This window comes from Rhea americana, unplaced genomic scaffold (assembly GCF_003343005.1).
Source record: "Rhea americana isolate MKP2758 unplaced genomic scaffold, rheAme1 scaffold_196, whole genome shotgun sequence".
Classification (NCBI taxonomy): Eukaryota; Metazoa; Chordata; class Aves; order Rheiformes; family Rheidae; genus Rhea; species Rhea americana.
Window position 1 is genome coordinate 810,696 of NW_028186105.1, and position 18,615 is coordinate 829,310.

General features: G+C 52.3%; 1 protein-coding gene across 3 annotated transcripts in view; it reads left to right on the forward strand.

Moving 5' to 3' along the window:
• CNTFR (ciliary neurotrophic factor receptor) overlaps window positions 1-18,615 on the forward strand; it is a 187,289-nt gene that overhangs the window by 29,218 nt on the left and 139,456 nt on the right. The window contains exon 1 of one of the 3 annotated variants that reach the window (XM_085303031.1): window positions 16,131-16,196. The exons of the other annotated variants lie outside the window; for them this stretch is intronic. The gene's annotated coding sequence lies outside the window, so the exon portion shown is untranslated. Of the gene's footprint in view, window positions 1-16,130; window positions 16,197-18,615 lie in introns of those variants that run through there. 3 annotated transcript variants of the gene reach the window in all.

Consider the following 18,615-nt stretch of genomic DNA (forward strand, 5'->3'; position numbering starts at 1 on the left):
ACTTGCACTTCTGTTGAACTTCATGTTGGCCCAGTTCCAAAGGTTTCCCAAGGCATTGCTGAATCAAAAGGGCCCAGCCCAAAACCTTTAAGCCTCCCTTATGGATTGATGTAGGTGGGGGTCTGAATCTCAGCTGTTGCAGCAGACCTGAGGGGAAAAAAGTTTTATATTTATACCTTGCTGATATTTTCAGTGTTGTGATAATACCCAGTTTAGTGTGCCTTGTAGTTGTGCCTCCTTACCCATCCAGGCATTTGAATGAGTGTCAGCCATGCAAACTGCTGGTTTGGAGCTGTCTGGCATCCAGGTCAGCACAGGTCTTGCAATTTATATTCATGCATATCTCCAGTGAGTGTGTGGTTTTAGGGGAGAAGGTAAAGAGGACACAGTGAAATGAGTTAGCAACAGTTCTTGGCTTAACTTTAAATGATCATGAGCATTCCTTTATCTTGGTGTCCATCCTTAATGGACTTGCTCTATCTGAAGCATCATGAAATTGGGGATGGGAGGAGGGCAGAAGGGGAGGAACTGCTTCATTCTACCTAGCTTTGAGTGTCATTGCTAAAGAGGATCTCCCTTGGTTATGACCCTGGGAAGCTATGTCCTGATGTGGCTTTGCAGGTGCAGTTTTATACAGCAGATTCACTAGTCCAGAGCCAACCTCTGAACCAGGAGATTGAGGTCAGACATGGTCTCTCAGGGYCCTACCCAGTCTGGTCTGGAAAGCCTTTAAAGGATAGGGCTGGCGTGACCTCTCWGGGCACCTGTGCCAGTGTTTTAAGTGGCCTTGTGGGGAAGAAGTTGCTTCTTACATGCAGTGGGAACCTCTCTTGTTTAAAAAATACTCCTGCTGAGAGGAGCCTGGCTCAGTCTGCCCAGTAATCCTCCCCTTGACTATCTTGGCCTCTGCTCAACTTACTCTAGTTCATAAATGTCTGTTTTGTCTTGGGAAGCCCAAAGCTGGGAGCAGAGTCTAGCGAGTGCCAGGTAAAGAGGGATGATCACTTTCCTTAGCAGCGGTGCTGTTAGCGCAGCCTAAGATGCCTTTGGGGCCCCTCTGCTGCCAGGACATGCTGCTGGCTCGGGTCCACCTTGCTGTCTGCCAGCACCCGTATTGGCATGTGGTGGGTACCTGTATGTCCCARCCTTATCGTGCCTTGGCAGTGGGTGGAGTACTTTGGGTTTGTGTGTGTGTGTGTGGTTTTCTTGTTTGTTTTTCTTTTTTTAAACATGTGTTCTCTTGATCGTTTGTACAATAGCTGCATGGCTGCTTCTCCTGGGCTGAGGCCGCCAGCCATTCCCGAGCCTGCAGAAGGGGAGACTTCTCCTCCACACAGCGCCTATCATCATGTGTTTGCCTGCATCATTTCTGCAGGATGTCCCAAGCATCCTTCGCGCTCTGCCTAGTTTTAGTCCGCCTCCAGAGAGCCGCTCGCCGTTGCCCGTATATTCCTTTGAGGAGTGGGCGAGACAGGAAGCAAATACCTTTGTTAAAAAACCACATATGGGCTTTCAACTGGCGGTGACACTTCCCCAAGATATCTGCCTAGTGAATGTGCTTGTTTGTATTCATAGGCATGTTACTTAGTTACTCAGGTGGGCCATGGATGTCAAGAAAGATGTCAATGTCAGGACAGGCCTTTGATGCAAAGCTTTTCAGCTGTTTGGTATGATTGGTAGCGGATGAGACTCTAGCATGCTGAGAAGGTGTGTATCCACAAGGAGCTGCCTGCTGGGGCCGGTACAGGACCTGGAGCTCCCYGGAGAGAGGCCGTAGGAGTGATGGAAGGAGGTGACTTAGGGCTGGCCCAGSATCAGCGGTGGCTTTGAACAGCTGGCTGTGCTAACCTAACCCTAGTAGCCTCTGACATGGTCCTACCAAATCTGGCAGGCAGTCCCTGGGTGCTGGAGAGGTAATGGGGTGTTACCAAGGCGGGTAGCTTGGAAGGGGCTGAGGAGATGTCTGGGCTGAGATCCTTGGGGAGGATGCCAGAGTTTTTCTACGCCAGAGCTGCAGTGTGACCAAGATGATCATTTGGGAAATGAAATGCCTCTCTAATGGAGGCAAGCAGTGTTTCCCTGTTAAAAGAAAGAACTGTCGCAAGAGGGGCAGTGCGGATCCCTTGCATGGRCATCCCTCTTGCGATGAGAGCAGCAAGATGGAAAGCAGGAAGGGCAGCAGCAAGGCTGTTTATCAGGAAGAGAGACTGCAGTGTTGGTGCCACATCTTGGCAGCTTTTTTTTTTTTTATTAGTTTTCCCTTTAGGATGAGTCTCTTTCTAATTGCTGAATGGCTGTAGGAAGCCTCTGCCAAGGCCCCGCTACTCCAATGCAATTTATAGCACATGCCTGCCACTCAGCATTCGTTACAGCTTCTAACAAGGGTGGTTTGATGCTGCTTTTCAGTAAGATCACATATTACTTGCTCTTCTCTCTTCCCCTTGCCCTAAATTGTTGCACTTGCATTAAAAAGAAAAAAAGGGCCATGCACATGGAGACTGCACAAAATTTATGGATCAGAGATTTATGAGTGGCTGGGATGCTGTATTTTTTCCCTGCGGTGACACTTTATTGCCACAAATTGCCAAACAGGCAAGGTTATGCGAGTGACAGCAGGCAGAGCTGTAAAGGACAGGAACAAACAGCAGCAGGAAAAATACCCAGAGGAGAGGGGGAGGTCAGGCAGGAGGCAGAAATAAAGCAAGGAGGAGGACGGGCYGTGCATCGGAAACCGGCTTGCGTCGCGGCGAGCTGCGTGGGTGAAGCCCGGGAAATCGGTGGGAGCTGCRCTGATCTCTGCTGCACGCGTGCCCACGTTTCCAGCATGGTTGGGGAGCAGCCACGTAGCAAAAGCAAGGTGGCCGGTGATCCGGCCCGCATCTGCMTTTGGGTGCTGTAAGCATTTCCCCCAGACTCGCTTGCATGTCTCTGCAGGTTGAATTTTTCTAGTGGAATTGGATTTTTTTTTTTTCATTGCTGAGGACTTTTCCCTGGGTTTGGCATRTTGCAGCAGCATCAGCAGGGAGAAGCCCTCTGTCAAGCGCAGAAGATGCAGGGGCAAGCGGGCTCCTTAAAGTGAGATTTCATTTTCCTTCTTGATGCCCTTTGTCCCCAGCTGCTGCTTAGACTGCAGTAAGGCCGCCTCAGGGTCCCTGCGCTTGGCTCAGTGTGAGCAAATAGCAAAGACCTCGAGCGACCCGTATCGTATAGAGCAGACCGACCTAGCCTCCGCCGAGACGGGAACCAARCCTCGAGCAGGCAGGGCTGAAGGATGCTTGTTTTGACAAACCTCTCCTGCCCGAGGCTGGTTATCGCAGATGAAGCATCAAGAGTGCTGAAGTAGTAGCCCCTCTGAGCAAATCTTGGGAGCACCAGCAATCCTGGGAGAAAGTTTGCAGCATGTTTTCTCGGTTTGGGTTTTTAGTGCTCTGCCTATGCGCTGGAGGAGGGCTGACCATGCCGCCTCCTGTCTGCAGGCAGACCATGGGCTTTGGTGTGATTTGGAGGCACAAGGCTAGTAGCATGCATTAATTGATTTTTTWTWWWWWWWWWRWWWWWWAWTTWWWWWWWWWWAAGTWCTACACAGTATATTTTTCTGTGTAGCTGAAAGAGAAAGAGGTGTGCTGGGGGTGGCATTCAGAGTGCTAACATGAGATGCTCTGCCTTGCAAATAGTTGCTTTATTTGCAYGTGTTATGGCAGGGAGCAGAGGGGGGAAACGTCCTGATTTGCCCTTTAGTGGAACGAGGTGGTCACTTACGCCTATCTATACTGATATTTTAATGTGCTGTACGGTGGGGTTGTGGGGGAAAGCGGGGGGACGAGCCCCGGCCTTTGGCTGGGGCGGGCGTCTGTTTTGCGGCTGAGCGTCTGCGGCGGTCCTTCTGCAGCATGCTTTGGCTTTGGTCGAGCGGCTCCGTCGGCACCCGTTCGCCCCCGTTAGATCAGCTTAACTTCAAACGAATGCAGAAGCTGAAAGGCTGGAGATGGGTGAGGTATTGGGGGTGCCACTCAAAGCCGTCGGAAAGCTGTCGCTCCATTGTCCTGGCAACAAAACGCCGCGGGAGGAGYGGAGAAGTGCAGGGGCTCCGGAGCCACGGACAAAATTGCGTTGAACTAGCAGTAAAATGTACTACGGCCTTGGGGCTTGCTGCACCAGCCTGACGGAGTTGTGGGCTGGCCTTGCAGATGGGGCCAAGGTAGCAGAGAGAAAGACGGAGCAGGGACGGCTTCGTGGTGCCCTTGCACCTTGGCGTAAGGCAGTTTTGCTTGTATATTCCCGGGCTAGTGAAAGATAATTTCCTCTGGATCTCAATGCCGTAAGTCAGGTATTTAATCTTGCTTGAAGGGAGCATCTCTAACGTACGCAGGCCATCATAAACAATAGTAAGCAATCGATAGGCTAAATCCTGAGGTCTCTTCGCCAGGCTTTGGCAGAGTAAAGGTTGACAAAGTGCTGAGTAGTTGCCCGAGACTTCGGCCCCGCGCTGAGGGCGGGAGGAGTGATTGATTTATTGATGATGCATTTCACTATGAATCTAGTCTGTCTCGTACTCGGGAATAGTCGTTTGGGTGTAAATCCTGCCTGGGCTGCTGTGAGCAGGTAGCTTCTCATAAAGTGGAGATGGGCTGAAATTTTCAGATGGATGCGTTATCTGGTCTAAAAGGAAGAAARAAAAAGAAATAGTTTTGGATCGATGGGAATAACTTGCGTTTTGTGTTGTGTTTGGCAAATAGCCTCAGCCGAGCAAAGTGAAAATCCACTTGTGATCAAGCGCTCGCTTTTGACGCGACRTCTAGCTCTCGTTTCAAGCCGGCGTTAGGTTTTCTTTCCAGACCTGAAAAAGCCGGCCGGGTTTCAGAACAGCCCCCTGCGAGCCCTTCTCCTCGCCCTCTGCGTCTGGCTTCTGTGGCGCCGCTTAAACGCCGAGCCTGTCTCGGTGTGAACTCCTCTTTAATTTCTCTCTAGTTCGCCCAGCGGTACGAAGGCTCGGCCGCTGGCCGTTGGGCTGGGGGCTGGGAGAAGGGGGCAGCTCTCGCGCCRTTGGGTTCACTTGCTGGCCGGTCTGATGGTCCCTCTCCAGATGGGGCTCCTGCCTCGCTGGACCACCGAAACGCTTGCGAGGAGCGTAATAGCCAAGGAGAGCATCTCCCCTGTGCAAGTTCTGTTAGCACTAGGTATTTTTGCAGTCGAAGAGCAGGGAAGCTTGTTGGATGTGCTCCCCCGAGCAACCTCAGCCTGAAACCCCAGCAGCTGGGCACAGCTGCACCCGCGTTCTGGAATCACGGTCTCTTCCTCCCGTAGACTGAACAGCTTCTTACTAACTCAGCAGAGGGGGAGGAAAAAAAAACAAACCCAAACTACCCTCCCTATCGCCTCCACAGCTAAGGTTTTCTCCCCTCCGCTGGTGGTGATTCCTCTCCTCTGCTTTGCTTTGCTGTCCGGCTGCCGCTCGCTGCCCCGGCTCCCGGAGGCCGTGTTTGCTGTTCCAGCGCTTGGATACGCCAGCGGTAGGTGCCATAGGAAATCGCTCAGACAGATTTGTACGCGTGTATGTGCCTCTCTAAGTATTTCCCATTAATTAACGGGCACTGGAGTCTGTCGTCTGTAACGAGCGCTCACTGGCAGGTGATAAATCGCTTGGATGACGAGATGGCAGCGAAAGCTGGGCGAGCTGCTACTGTCAGGGCTGGATTTGGGTGGGAGGGAGAGGGGGAGATCCATCACTACCCTGGATGAAAAGARGTGCGGAGAAAAGCCAAACAGCTGAGTGAAAGATCCCGGAGGTATCTCGCCCGCTCGTGGCGGAGGAGCCGTCACTGCRCGCTCCGACGGGCTGGAAGGCAGGAATCCTGACGTGTACCCGGCGCTTACARAGCGAACGCCAGGCTGCTTCCACGCAGCCCTTCGCCATGGGGAGAAGTGGGATCGGGCTTGCGCTGCGGCAGTCTTCCTCGCCTGCCTGGAGACCTTGCTGAGGGAAAGCTGKGCTGCCACCAAATTGTGGCCTCCAGGGTAGCAGGAGCAGGATGAGGGGTGATGCTGGAGCTACCTCTGGAGGAAAGGCGAATGCTTGCACCTGTCTCACCCAGTTCGGGGGGAGAGCTCCTTCCTCCCCCTCCCGATCTGGAGATGTGGCTCATCTGTTGTGAGACAAGTGACCTTGGGTGCTTTGGGGAATGTGATTTCCTCTCTTCTGAGTCTTGCTCCATCCCCAGTGGGGCTAATCCTTACTGCTGTTTCAGGAAGGAGAAATTTGGACTACACCATGCAAACTGAGCGCTGTTGATCCATGCTGATTTGGGCTGGCATGCTGAAGCTGAGGCTTGAGTGCAAGTTGCACTCAACAGGACTTGAGCAGTGGGAGCAGAGGTCCTATGTGGAGCTATTGGGAGGGACAGCATGGGTGCTGGGTGCCCTGCAGGCACCCTGCAGGATCATTCTTGCCCCTGGGACCTGTGGCTGTTATCATGATGCAGGGGGAGTAATCTCTGTTTGCTGGGAAGAACTGAATTATCTGCTTCCCCAAGTGAAAAAAATAATAAAAAAGTGCCTTCCACTAGGTCATGAGCCATTACCTCGAGGGGCCCTTCATCAGCTGATGAATTCTACTTAATAAAATAAATACTGAGAGAAAATGTAATTGGATTTCATTTATTACCCAGTTCCGCCTAGCAGCCCCAGATTATACAAAAGCAATTAGAGAAAGCTCTCCATTAATAGCTATCTTCAAGCCGCCCAATGGGCTCATTCCATCAAACCTTCTGGCTCGTGTAATTTCCTTTCTTGGATCCCGCTCCTGCCTGGGGGAGGGATGCGGGGTGCACAGCGCCATTGCCAGCGGCCCGTAAACAAAAGCAGCCCTGTCTCGAAAGCCTGCGGAGGCAGCATCTTCCCGAGAGCGCCCTTCAGCTGGAGGCTCTCCTGATTTGGAGAGAAAAGCCAGAGCCACCTGGGCAGCTCTGTGCCAGCCTGCATCTTGGCAGTGTTTTCCTAGGACTGGGAGGCCCCCGGGGAGGAGAGCCAACCTTCCCCTTCGCTCCTCAGGCGCCGCTTGAGAGATCCCAGTTCAGCCACAGGGCAAATCTCTGTCCGTCTTGGCTGGCACCAGGTATGCAAAGCCCTGCAAGGGAATGAGGAGTACTGCTGCCCCTCAGGGTGCAGCTGCCCGGCCTTGGGGCCGGTCTCTCCCCTGATGCCAATGGTTCGTACGGCAGGACCCTTCCCTGTCAGTCTGCAGAGGAGCATGATTCCCCCCCTCCTYGCTTTTCTCTGGGAATGCAACCAAAGAAGTACTGAGCAGTGACTGGGAGCCTGAGCTAAGGAAGGGAAGAACAGCTCATAGCGTTTCTCTGAAGGTCCTCTTGGCAACGCAGGCGTCTGCTTGAGGCCTGTCATGCTGCAAGGACGGAAGTCTGGCACTTGTGTTGCTGTTGTCGCTGAGCACAATGTGCAGGTTAAGCTGCAATGAAGGCTCATCCCTGTGTCTCCGCTCCTAACCCATGCTTACAAGGATGGGTGAGAAAAGGGAATTATCATGGAAACGGCTTGCACGGGAGAGATGCTGACAGGTCTGGGTGCACAGTAACCGAGCCTGGTACTGCCCAGGGGTGGGAACAGAAGGGGATATGGTGTGTGCGCATGAGGACTAGATCAGGTTTGGCAGAGCTGTTTTCTTTGTAAGCTCAAGGCAGTGAGGATAGTCCAAGAAAAAAAATAAGTCAAAAATCAACAATGCTGTCTCACTTTTGAGAGCAAAGAGGTGTCAAGGGCTTTGCTTGGCCTCGCTTGGGCTGCTGAAGTTGTTCCTGAAGTCTAGTGTTCGCAAAGCCAGGCTCTGCCCCTTCCCTGGAAAGCGAAGGGCCACCTCTCTTCTCTTTTCCTGTGTCAGTGCAGTGTGTCTCCAACCTAGAGAGAGGCTGCGCTAGTTGTGCTGCCTTGCTGGGGGTCCCTCTCGTTTTAGGGGGAAGGTGCCCTGCTAGGGCTCTCTTGGCAGGGATGAGACTGTACCCCAGGTGAAGAGAAGGGATTTTGAATCTGTCCACCTTGCGGGACAGAGATGAGAGGAGAGGCCTTATGACTGAGGGACTATAGGAAGCACCAGGTTCTTACCTTGATGGGCAACGCTGCCTTTGTGTGTTGCTTGTTGTTGCCCGAGAAGTGAGCACTGTTTTCCCATTTGGATGATTGATTCTGCACAAGTTGATGTTTTGATCAAATCTGAGTGACTCGGCAGGGTTGCTGCCAGCTCTCATCTGTGCGTGGGTACTTGCACTTGGTTCCGGTGTCCTTGATCTTCTCCGTATAGTAGATTCTGTCTCTCCCTCACTGCCTGTTACTGTCACCTCTTTTGTGTTTCCTGGCTCACCTGTTTTTCGCCTCACTTTTGCGCTCTCTCTTGGTCTCTGCACCCTGCTCCAGGGTGCAGAGGAAGGAGCATCATGCAGAGTAGGGCGCAGATGCTGCATGGGATGCTCCTGGCCACAGAAGAGCATGTGTTTAGATTCAGAAAAGAAATGACATAAGGTGGAATGCAACTGGAAAGGCACGGKTATATGGAGAGGAGTGACAAGAGCACACAGCTCTATCTTCAGCGTGAGGCTTGTGCCTGTGCCCGTGCTCCTTGGCTGACAACAGGGCCAAGGGAGAGACCAGTCACCAAGCAGAGAGCTGCCCAAAGTGTTTTGTTTGCAAGAGGCAGATCTGTTCCTGCTGGGTGGCTGAGCAGAGAGACATGAAAAGGGCTTCCTGAGGGGAAGCAAGCAGGGGAGGGTGATGGCTTGAAAGATCTAGMAAAGACAAAGATGCTCTTATTGATGTGCACCTGGGAAGTAATGTGATGATACAAGCTGTCCGTTTCTGCTGTGTACTTGGAAGAAAGAGGTAAAGGGATGCTTGCGAGAGCACAAGAAGGGATGTGGCTGAGGTTGATATAACCAGGGAGGGAGGGGATTTGTCTTGGYTGCTGAGATGGAAGATGATATGAGGCCATCTGGCTCAGAGCAGGGAAAGGTGGAGCACAAAATGGTGGAATGCAGATGCTGCAGGTCTGAGAAGTGGGCTGGGGTAGGAAATAAGCTGGGGACCTTGCTAGCAGTAAGTAAAGGAGATGAAAAGAGTCAAACATGAGGTGTTATTCTGGAGACTCATGGGAGGACATGGCTGGACACATCTTTTGGCTCCTTCTTTACCTTGATGCCACTTGACTACTTTTTCTTTCCCGGGAAAGTTGTTGCTAATGTAGCAGTTTCCTTAAATTGTTGTAAGTCTTCTCTGACTGCTCYCGATGCCGCACTACCCAGAGAGCGGGATGCAGACCTTTCCCTGAGGATGTGCCCTCAATCTTTCCAAAAGCAACAGCTTTTCTTTGTCCTGACAGGGTGGAGGGTGCGTGGGGTAATGCCAAGGTTCAGCTCTGAGACTGCAGGATGAGCTATAAAAGACGTAAATCCATCCTCCAGGGAAGAAAGAAGACCTTCTCAAAACTGTTTTTTCAAGCCAGACAAACATAGTGACCACATGAAACCTGCCTTTCTTATTTCACTGTTTATTTTTCACAGAGGATTTTATTTATACCCCTTGAACATCTGTGCCATTAAAGCAGCCTTATTAGGATCCTGCCCTTCACCAAGGAACTCTGCTCTCGAAAAAGAGCATTAAAGATTCAACAAATAGCTGAGAATTGGGATTGATCCTAACCTCCCATAAATGGGAGTACCTTCCCCCATTAATCAGCCTTGGTTTTCACTTACAGGATGATAGCTTCAGTGCTACGCTTCTTCAGGACTAAAAGCACGTTAAATATTTATCACAGCTGAGTATTCACTTCCCCTTCTCTTGCCAGCCGAGAGCCGCTGCCTAAGCCTGCGTCTGCTTGACGGGTGGCGTAGGGAGGTGGYGTGCCATTAGGAAGGCTGTTGTGCTAGCGCGCCACAAGCATTTGCTGTGCTAAGCGTGGAGAGATCGTGGCATCTCTCATCTYGAAGAGTGGTCAGCACAGGCCTTTATTATAAAGTCTCTCCAAGTGCATTTGTGCTACTGAATTAAACATGCCTATGTTTTCTCTCTGGTAGAGGCTGCTGGCACAGACCAGTCAGCATCCATGCTCTTCCGTGCCTCCAATATAGGATAATTGCGGCTAAACTGTCTTCTGGGGGCTGACCCTGGTCTGTGCTATTGGCCTCCCGTGCCCAGGCATTGCCCCACACCAGGGACTGCACTAACACTTCAAAATGTGGATATTTGTATTAGAGCACCTGGAAACGTTCCCTAGTGCAGCTTCACTTCTGGGTGTATGTACAGTGCCAGTATCATCTTCCTGCTCTGAAAGGCTGCAGGTAGCGYTGTGTTTTGGTGGCTTTTGTGGAGCAAGCTTTCATTGCCTTGCAAAGCTTGAAGTGGCAGCAGGGTTTTTGGTGGTCCGGTTGCTCTAATCATATGCAAGTAGGKCCGTGATAACTGTGCCATAGTACTTCAGAGAACAGCTATTGAGGAGCATCTCTGAAAGCTCCAGTTTCTCTTTGCTCTCTGGACTTGACTGTGTGTACCCYTCAAAAGGCAGGTCTGACTCCAAGAGTCACTGAAGTGGCTCCGAGGCTGAAAACCTCCCAACTTGGAAAAGGCACGTGCTGCTTGACACAGGAGCGCTCTTGTGAGCAAGCCCCAAGGCCTCCCGAGCTGGAGTCGTGGTGCTGCTGTGTTCAGTCTAGCTGGAAAGAAAGAGCTCCCCATGATGGGAGGGAGTTTTGCTTTTACACCAGGCTGTGGCCAGCTCTGAGCAGGCTCAGGCTGGCCAACTCTGGCAGCTGAAATAGAGTTGTTGTTGCTGGGTTAGTGCTTTTCCTTAATGTTTTGCCATTGCCGTGATGCATCTCCCCTGCCTTCAGCTCCCCTACCCCCAGTTTGAGTTACTGGTGCGCACAACCTTGTTACAACCATTTACACATACWGACTCGCGATGTGTTTCATTATCCGTGTATCAAACTTGCTTTGTTGCTGTCACGCGCCGGGAAAGTTAAACACATCTGATCAAAGGCATGTAAACACAGCTTCGAAACAAATGCCCTCGAGTCCTGCCAAAAGCACAGAGCTGTCTACGAGCGAACCCTTCCCAAAGCCCCGTCTTGTACTGCTGCATGYGCGGCCCTTGCTCCCTGCTCCGAGCGGGGCTGCGAGGCCGTGTGGTTTCAAAGCGTGGGGAGCAATCGCCCTTCTCCTGGCAGTGCAGATCCAGGAGCCACTGGCTTTCCCCAAAGTGAGTCTGGCCCCAGCCAAGAGCTCTCACTGAGAGCGAGCTCAGGGAGGAGGAGCGCAGAGCATCTCGGGTGAGGTGGGAGAGTAAAAGCTGCTGCGTTTCTGCGTGTGCCTGAGTGAGATGGCAGAACTCAACAGGGTTTTGGGCATCTCCAGCTGGTTGAGTTTATTCACCTTGGTGAATAAAGGTGCCGTGTTCACKCTGCTGTGGAGGAGCGCTGGATGCGCTTTATCCAGGTCTCCTGCACGGCTTCAGCTGAAAGCATGGGGTGGAGGCAGCGTGTTGCCTTGATCTTCGTGTGGTGGGGCCCCTGGCAGATATCTGCTCCATCTTATAGTGGCTACTTGGGCTCCCAGAGGGATTGCTCTGAGGTTGGGGATCGGCCGAAAGTGGAGGAATCCATCCATGCATGAGCGGGATGAGAGAGGCTGGGCAGAGGGACCTGGCATGGTCCCAAACCCAGAGCTGGTTCTTCTGTGCCCAATTTCTTCTCCCTAAGCTAGAAGAGAAGGGTTAAAATTCAGGTTTACACTCCTGGCTCAGCACCCCTGATATTGTTAGACCTCTCTGGAAATTGTGAGGTTCCTGTAAGGCAGGGAAAAGGRGGTTATGCGATACCAGCTTTTATGGCTGTGGACATGTCAAATTTTTTTGCTGGCTGCCTCCACAAGGGCTAGATATGTGCCTTAAATGGGGATGTAAATTATTAGATATTCATGTACTCCAAAGGCAGGTGCTTTCACAAAACATTAGCTCCCTTGAAATTTGCCAAAAACCTCTTCACTACTTGGCTATGGGCAAAAGYGGAGAATAGTTTGGGAATTCGTGAGCTTGTGAACTGACCTAGACTCTGAAAATGAGTTGCCCATGGTCTCTGCCAAATGCCTTTGAATAGCAGACACGTCAGAAGCAGATAGGGTTGTAAATGGTGGGTTATTAGAGACCAGTGTGCATGCCAAATGGCGCTCTATGCACATGCGTGCAGCAGTGAGAAGTGCTGCTGTATGCAACACTCGGTCCCGGGAGAGTTACTTTTTCCCCCTCTTTTGGGATAAAAGACTGAGGTGGCCAAGTTGCTGCACGTAAAATGATCAAATGCGTCTCCTTCAAAGCACCTGATTGTGCTAATGGGGAAGATAAAATGCAATCATCTTCCAAGTTGCTGCTGGGCGATCCCAGGCCGGCTGCGAAATGCCCTGCAGGCAGTGGGGACGTGGTCAGAGGTTAACGGTGGTGTCAACCTTCATAAATCATCCCTAATGAGACTGGGGAAAATGTTGCTTGGGAGCCTGTGCTGCACGGCTAYGCTGAATTGTCTTTCCTTTACTATGGATTTCTTTCTCATTTGGTTTTCTAGAGCTATTTGGGTGAAACCTTTATGTTGCTGAAGGTGTTGGAAACTTTCCCTCTGTGCTGGGTGGTGGGGGGCCCAGGGCTCTGCCCCTCTGTGTCCTTGACTGCTGGCAAGCACTGGCTGATCTGTGGCAAGCTAAATAACTCTTTGCCTGTTTTTTGTCCCGAGGGAAGTAGCACGTGCCTCTTTGGAGTGTCAGAAACTGCAGGCTGTAAGGTATTCCCCTGGGCTGGGTGCAGAGCGTTGCGTGTCCAGGATGGACCCAAAATGAGAATATGATCACCAAAACGGGAAGAGGTGCCCAAGGTGGGAAGAAGGGGCTTGAAGGGAGGTCAGCAAGCAAAAACCACCCCAAGCCACGCGTCCGCCTCTGGCAGCGGTGGGCTAGGCTGTGCGGTGTGTGGTCTCCTCGGAGAGCCGACAGCCGGGACACCGTGGGAGGGGTAAAATGGGCGTACAGTGAATATTCTGCACAACGTATTATTTATAAAGCAGCACAACAGCCATGGAAGTGTTGGGACTCTCGGAAAAGCTAAAGGAATGTACTAATTAAGGAACACAATGGGAATGTAAATTCGGAAAGCTCCCCAGGGTGAAGCAGCCCTGGGGGGGAGCTAATTTGCCAGTCCCCACTCCTCCCCTGCAAGCTGGCTGAGACACTGGAGCAATTAAGGAGGAATTTGAGTGTTAAATATAATCTGGAATTGTGTTTTGGGGTTTCTTTTGTAATTGGTTTATTTTTCTCTGGGGTAACTGCACTTCCAATTTAGTAATCGGGACTTTAACCCTCTGCTCTGCTGGAATACAGATGGTGGCCTTTTTTTTTTTTTTTTTTTTTTTTTTTTTTTTTTTTTTTTTGGAGATGCAAACGGATTCCGGTGACTCCACCACACCCAAGGGGGGTGCATCACCTCCCTGGAAGTGGCAAGGCCAAGGGGAGTGCTCCCACCAACAGCGCTTTGGGATCTTTGCAGCCCAAGACCAGCTGGGGAGTCCCAGGAGCTAAAGGCCACCAGAGTGCAGGGGTTGACCTGGGGAACGGTGTCACCAAACCAGTATGAAGAAGTAGATATGACACTAGGGCAGTGTTATCCAGGGGTGTTCTGTAAGAGGCAGCCCATGACTGTGAAGAAAAAAATGATTAGTACTGTCATATCCCAAAGCTAATCCTAAAAATTGTATATATATTAAGAATATATTTTTATACATCCTTTTCTCTTCTATGTGGGCTGCTCACTGTTTTGTGCTGTTGTGACTCATCTTACCCTATTCAGGACATATGCTGCTCTGTACTTTTATTTTTCTATAAACTGTAAACTTCTTTTGTACAGCCCTGAAGAGAAGACAGACTCCGTTAAGGATGGGAGCTGAAATAAAGATGTGCTCGGGTTATGGTGGTTGTTGAATGATGACCATCAGTTAATGTGGTGCTTGGTGTTTGGGTTCCAGGTGAACCGTGTCCCTGTGGCTGGCTCTGCTGTTGAGCAAAGAGAGCTTATTTATGTTCTTGAGTTTCAGGTTCTGAGGGTTTTGCATCATCTCGAGCTGACCTTTTAATGCTTTCTGAATTGGAAGGTATCTTCAAAGGTTACAAAACAGCTTGGGAAAGTTAGTGGCATTGCTGTTTGGCTTTCGTACGATAGTTTGATTTCTGGACTTTTCTACGAAGATTCTCCTAGCGGGAGGCAGCAAATGCATTTGCAGGGTGCTCCTCTCTGTTTCTGAATAAACTTACAGATCAAGGGGGTTTTTAGGTATCAGTCACCTGAAATTTTCAGGTGCTTCTAATGCCTATTTGGGGGTTGGGGGGGAAGAGGAGTGCCCAAGCTGAGAGATGAAAATATGGTATGTGCACTCCTGTGCGAGTGCACTCAGAGCCCAGTGCTCCCAGGATTTTGCATTGCTTTGGGGTTGGGGTGCTGAATTGCCGCAGYGTGAGCAAACTCTGAGTTAACCTGTAGTTTGCTCTACGACAGCATCCTTGGGCCAAGCCCCCGAACGGCAGAATTCAACCTTCCCAGTCGCGTGTCAGCGTACGGCTAGGGCATCTGACCGTGGTGTTGCCTCTCACCCAAGTGCAGCCTCCCTGGGGACATCCCTYGGGTGACGCTACCGGTATCGGTGACGTCCCAGCCTGCTCTCACTGGCTGACCGTGGAGCCGGGGGCGCTCGGCTGTGCCGCGGCTCSGATGCGTCCTCCTCGCTGCAGCTCCTCCGGGCTAGCCGGACGGCTCTTCGTCTCCTCTCCCCATCTGGATCCAATAGGCGCGCTCGGCACAACGTCGCCGGGGGTGCTGTGGGGCAGCCCCCTCCTCTCGCTCCCGGCACCGCCGTGCAGCCGAGCTGGGTTTGCGGTGCAGCAGGGAATGAACTGGCCCAGCATTTTTAGCAATGTGAGGGAACTCCCCGCCAGGAGCTGCAGCTTTCCCAGCAGTTCCCTTTTAGTACCATTTGTTCTGGTTTGTTTTCCCAAAAACAAAGTTGTAGAAGTAGCACAAAAGCTGRGGAGGAAACAAAAGGAGGGAGCCTGAGGAAGCGAAGTGGATCTGGAGGTCTCCCTGCCCCAGTCACCCCCAAAATACTCGGGATTCCGGGATTAGAAATCCCTCCATCTTTATTTGCTGTAGGGCTTGCGGACTCCACGTTTTGCCCACGGTGGGCTGTGTATGGAGGCGAGATGAAAAATGAGAGCGAAGCCAGTGTTTTCCCTGCTGTGTTTTGAGGTGGGGAGCTGGGATGGAGCCCACGCCTTGCAAAGCGCCGGCCGGTGCTTTCTCCTCCTCTCCCAGCTGCAGTGCCAAGGGAGGTCCTTTGGGGACCGGCCCGGGACCCCAAGAGCGCGGGTTCGTTTCCGGGCTCTGACACAGTGTTTCCCTGCGCGACCTCCGGCCGGTCGGCTCCGTCTCTGCGCTTTGGGCCCTCGGATTCCCCCCGGATACAGCACAGATAGTTCTCCCTTCCTCTCTCTCGCCATCTGAAGTTAGTTTCCTCTAGATGACAGGGGTCAGGAGTGCTCGGGCGCTGAAGGATCAGCATGTGCTGGCCTGGATCAGGGCCTTGCATTCCTCCCGCGGTTCCCACTGCGTTCAGCGTTGCTCCTGGACTGCTGCGCTGCGTTGTGCAAGGGCCGACAGCCTCCCGGCCCGGGGACCGCTGCTGGGCGCAAAGCGCCCTCGGGGCAGCGTGCTGGGCCAGCGGAGCTTGGGGGCTTTTCTCGGGCGCCGTCTCTGCTCGAAAGGCCGGGCGGATGCTGCCGAGRGTCCAGCCCGGCAGCAGCAGCCCGCCGCCCGGGGCGAGAGCRCGCCGAGCTCGCCGGCCGGCCCTCGCTGTAGCACCTTCCCTGTTGGCAGAAGAAACGCTCAACTGAGCGAACGAACCCAAAGAGGTGAAACCTAGGATGCGCGCGCCTTGGGCCGGGCCGGGCCGAGGGGGACGACCGCCGCGCAGCCCGGACCCGGGCCACCTCGCTTAATGCRCTTAAGGCGCTCGCCGGGGAGATCGCAGCTTCAGTCGCCGCCGTGCCGGGAGGGCGCTTTGCTCCCTCGTCTTTGGGCTAGAGCAGGGCTTATCTGAGCGGCGGGGGCCAAGGTAAGTCACCTTCTCGCCGGCGTTGTTTGCACAGCTGCGGGTGGTCGTGCCCGCTCCAAGAACTCCACATTCTTCCTTCTGCCTGAATATCCGGGACCGGCATCCGTCCACGCCGAGCGCGCTTTAATTTCCGTCCGGGAGCCTGGGAAGCGCGCTGGAATCTAACACCCAGCGGCTCCCGCGTTAAAGGCGGCTCCGACGCAGCCCGGCCGGCTCTGCCCGGGGCCGGCGCATCCGAACACCTTGGTGGCAGCGATAGTCCCAGCTGCTTCCCATCGCCCTTCCCCGAGGAAGAGGAGGGCCGAGTGCCCCCTCCTGCTCGCGAGCTTTGGGCCCCCGGTGTCACCCAGCGCTTTCTGGTTTCTTTATCGCGGGCTCTCCCGCCTACCAGCGAGCCCTTCGCTGCGTGCAGATTTTATTGYGGTGCCTCTGAGACGCAGACAACCCGCTGGCATCCTTCTTTTTCTACTTTTTTCCCTCCCTCTGCCCAGCACCGAGTCCAGCTCTCTGTTAGCGATGACCGTGAGAGCTGCGTGACTCCTTGCTGCTCCAGGGAGCTTTGCAGAGAGCTTTACTGCTCTCTCCGTTTGTCCCGAGACCCTGCGAACRCAGGTTAAGTGTCAGCCTTGCACAGCCAGCACACCGGGGCAGCTGCCTCCGCTAGCCCGGGATTTACTACAGGCAGTTTATTTTCCCAAGGAAGTTAGTTTCCGAGATAGCATCTGGTTTTTATGAGGTCTGATCAAATAAGGTGGTATGTGTGCGTGGATGGAGGGGAGATGTTTTTATGTCTTTATGCTTATTTTTATCGTTTTATAAATAGCGGAGCGATGAGTTGCTTGCCTTGTACCAAAACTCATCTCTTGTGACCATGGTCATGCTGAAATTATTGCTGAATCCAGAAAGCAAGTTGCATCTCTGAGTTGAGTAAAGGGCAGTCTGGATATTCGTACCACGAAGCATATTACTATTAGCTGTAAGTACTGTTTTTTTTTCACTGCAAGGCAGAATTATTCTTTCGGTGCCTTGAGCATTGCGTGACAGCCAGCCTGCCATGGAAGGTTATGAGTGAAAAACAGATCTTTTTTGCAAGCAGTTTGCAGGTCCATTGAAGCTATTCAGCARCTAGAGAGAAATAATGTGTTCTAGGCGACTTGGGCTCAGTTTGCAAATAATTTGCCTAGAATAGAAAAGGTTAGAGGTTTTGAATGTGCTTTTGTGGRCAGAGCTACAGAGAGAAGCTGTGTGCAAGTTTCTAAAGGGCTTCTGGGCTTTCATCAGTAAGCAGCGAGTCTTACATGGAAGAAATAGTAAAGAAGGAATAGATGGAAGCTTGCTGTGGAGTTGATTCTGTTTGCATTTGTTTCTTTTAAAGCTTCAGTTACAAAAAAAGAAATGAAGTAGCCACTGGTGTTAGCCTTTGGGGGAATTTTTTGGAAGACAATGGGAGAGGGAAGGAGAAAACAGTGAAAAAATATTTTAGTGGTGGAAGATTGGATTCTACTATCTGCAACCCTTTCATTAATGGGTGATTAATAAGTGATGTGCTAATGGCGTATGGGGACCTGGTTCCTTGTGGCTTCCCATTTGGGTAGGTTTAAAAGTATCTACGCAGCCATCTCATCTCATTTATTTTTTAATGCCATCATCTCACCTCTTCCYTCTCCCTTTCTGCTCCGTGCTCCTCAAGCGCGCCTCCTCTCCGCTCCGCCCCGGCTTGCGCGCGCCCGCCGGGACCTCCCGGAGCTGCTCTCTAGCAGGCTGCTTGCTGCTCCCCTTTTCCTGCAGCCTTGCCGGTGGAGGCACCGCCGCTCGTCTGGATGCGAGCGGTTAATCCGCTCTCCCGCGGCGACCCCCGCGGAGCCCACCCTGCCGACGAGGACGCCCGGCCCCGCGGCGCGACCCGGGCTCGGGGATTTGTTTTTCATTTCCGCCGGCTCTCTCCTCTCTCCCCCTTTGGAAACGCAACTGTTTGGCCGCCGGTCCCGTCGCCCCCTKTGCCTCCCTGCGGAGGATCGCTTCTCGGGGGTGGTGCGTTAGCTGAGGTCATCGCGGCGTCGAGGGTTGCGTCTAGGCCACTGGCTGTCTTCTCCTCGGACAAGATGCCAATAGCAAACTGGTGCCGTAAAATCCAACCTCGGTGCCTGCTTGCCAACCCCTTGGGGAYCACGGCCAGGCTGCCCTAGCTCCTTCCTTTTGCCATTCTGTGCGCCTCAGTTTTTACTGCAAAATTTTCAAATAGGCAAATGTTTTTTGTAACTGGTACAGAAAAAGGTGTTGAAATAACATAGGTTGGCAAATGAYGTCTAATAACATAGGTTGGCGAAATAGCTGGTATTTCTGCTGTCTTAGAGCAAGCCAGTATCAGCTGGAAGCAGGCTTTCCTTTACAATACTCAGAAGAGCGAAGTGTAGATGCA